The 2775-nt window shown below is 62.0% G+C and overlaps 1 protein-coding gene across 1 annotated transcript in view; it reads left to right on the forward strand.

Annotated features, from left to right (window-relative positions):
* LOC102762072 overlaps positions 1-2775 on the forward strand; it is a 43360-nt gene that overhangs the window by 649 nt on the left and 39936 nt on the right. The gene's annotated exons all lie outside the window — the stretch shown is intronic.

Raw genomic sequence — 2775 nt, forward strand, 5'->3', positions numbered from 1 at the left:
TGCGGTGCCCGCCTCGGTGTCAGTGAGCGGCCTCGTAGGCAGACCCTCCTGGGTGAGGCGAGTTGTTCCCTCTGGCTGTCCCGTCACTGCCGCAGACCCCGTGTCCAGAGCCACTGGTGTGGTCACAGGGAGTCCTGTGCCCGAGGCCTAGCGACTCTTAGGGCCACCCAATGCGACGACGAGGGGCTGCGGTGTGTTGGGTGGGGTTCTGTGGATGCAGGCAGGGCCCGTGCTGGGGAGGCCCAGCCCAGAGCAGTGGGCCCCCGTCCCCCTGAGGTACGCAGACAGCGGCAGCTCTGAGCCCGGCCCCGCGGTGGGAGGGCTCGGTGGCTCGTGGCCGCTGCTCCGCGTCTGGCTGCTGTTGTGTTGGTGGAAAGAACTGATTATCTTAACAGGCAAGTGAAACAAAAAGTAACTTTTCAAATATCAAGACTCTTCAATGCGTCTCGGGTCACGGTTGGCTTTTTCTTAGTGTCCCGTAGCAACGGTGGCTTTGACGAGCACGTGGACCTGGCTTGTGTGGCCGGCAAGTGGCCTCAGACCTTCTTGATCTTGTCTTCTCTGGGTGGAGGGGCCTTAGAGCCGTTGCTGCGCTCGCCCTGAGCCGTGCGTCTGCGAGGCGTTGGGAACGCTCCTTCCTCTGGCTTCGCCCGGGGCGAATGTGGAGCCTCTTGTACTTTGGTGTGTGCAGCGAGGGTGTGGGGGCTCCCAGGGGCTGGCGTCCCTCGGGCCGGACTGGGACTGCTGTGTCACACAGCAACAGTGGTCCTCTGTCACCTTAGGCAAATTGCTTCACCTCTTTGGGCCTCAGTTTTCTGATCTGGAGAATGGGGTTCTGAAGTGATGTGCGTACAGCCGTTAGCACAGCCTCGGGAAGTCCCTGTTGTGTGGTTGTCGTCGCTACATTAACACTTCCTGCACGTGTGAGCGGGGTGCTCTGTGCTCACAGGCCGGGGTACCCAGACGGGGTGGGGTGGGGCCTGGAACAGGGCGCAGGCTTTTACCACTGATGTGCAGGGTTCTGCACATAGGGTCGAAAAAAGCAGGTCACGTGGAGGATGTTATAGTTGCTTTAAGTTGTAAGTATCAGACCAGCCCCTGCTGGCCACACCCCATGGGTCCCGGCGCTGGGTTTGCTGTTTTGCCCTGACCCTCCTCCTTTAGAAGACGTCCCAGGAGGCCAGGCTGGGGTATGGGGGCGGGGCCGGGGTTCAGCTCGAGGCCACGGTCCCGCCCGGTATTTTCTCCACTGCGGCCAGCCGGGCCTGTCCTGAAGGTCACGGCCCCAGGTCCCGGGATCGGCGTGGGAAAGCCTGCTCAGTGTCGCACAGCTGGTTCCCGGCGGGGCCCTGGGGACGGACAGCACCTAAGGGTGGGCCTTGGTCTTCGCGCACTGCCCCTCAGACCTGTACCTTTCACAGCAGCTGAGGCAAGACAAGGCCGCTGCTCACAGCCTATTCAACTTGGTGGTGGTTTTGCAAAACCTTTCAGATAAAGAGTCCATTGAGCCGGCTGGTCTCGCTGACACACTTCTCTGGCGGAAGCGGGTTGTGTTACCTGCCCGGTGCCGGCCTCCCAGACCCCAGGGAGGTGGCCTTCCTTCCTGGCCTTCCCCTCGGGGTGTGGTCTGGGCAGTCAGTGCCTCCTGACCTTGCCACCCCCCTTGCCAGTGACAGTAGAGAGCGTGGCGATGGGGACGGCGTCCCAGGGCAGGCACGCTCGCCTCTGTCCTTAGAGAGATGGGAGGGCCAGTCAGGGGCGGCGGCCAGGGACAGACTCACATGGTCGGAGCCCTGCTCCAAAGCTTGACCAGGGTCCAGACCTTTGAGTGAGCGCTTCGTGTGGCTATTCCCATGATGCATGGATACGTGGACACAGGACTGTGTGCACTCACACGTGTGCACTGTGGCATGTACACTCTGAACGGCTCCCTGTGCAGCGGACGTGCTGCAGCTTCTGCGGCCTCGCAGGTGCTGCTGGCAGCCCTTCACCACCTTGTGAGGTCTGCTCACCATCCTCCGGCCCCTTCCCAAGACCCGCTCGGTGGCAGATGAGAGCCCACGGCCCCCCTGCCATCCTCACCAGCCGTGGGAACCACAGAGAGACTCAAAGTCACTGTGAAGTGGGCCCTGGCGGGCAGCTCAGCTGGTTAGAGCATCGCCCCTACACCAAGGTTATGGGTTCGATCCCCGGTCAGGGAACATACAGGAATCGATCAGTGAATGCACAGATAAGTAGGACAACAAGTCAATGTGTGTCTGTCTGTCTCTGTCTCTCTTCCCGCTTCCTCTCTAAAATCAACAAAACAAAAAACTCAAAGTCCCTGTGAAGCGGAGGGGAGGCGTGAAAGGGTGTCGGCCCAGGGCTGGTAACAGGCGTCAGGTCCCTGTCACAGTGATTCCTGATTCCAGCCGCTGCCCCACGAGGACCACAGTGGGGCTCACTGGTTGCACTGGTCTCAGCGTCGGCCTTTAGCCAAAGCCCAGGGCGCACCTTGTGCAGCAGCTGTGTGTGTATGTGGGGGAGGGGGGGGTGGAGGAGCCGGGGGAACCCCCTGCGGCCCGTCTCCTGCGCATGGACTGGTTCCCCAGGAAGTCCCGTGGGAAAGCGGGGGTGCCGGTCGGAGGAGGGGGGAGCAGAGTCCAGCACTCCCCCACCTCCACCCCCCACCCGCTGCATTCAGGCAGGCGCGGTGGTGCTTGCTTCCCTTCCACTGCCTTTCACAGCTGCGCTCCCAGTCTCCAGAGCATCCCCGTGTGTGTCAGTCTGGGGGCG

The sequence above is a fragment of the Myotis davidii genome, unplaced genomic scaffold (genome assembly GCF_000327345.1).
Source record: "Myotis davidii unplaced genomic scaffold, ASM32734v1 scaffold399, whole genome shotgun sequence".
In the NCBI taxonomy this organism is placed as follows: Eukaryota; Metazoa; Chordata; class Mammalia; order Chiroptera; family Vespertilionidae; genus Myotis; species Myotis davidii.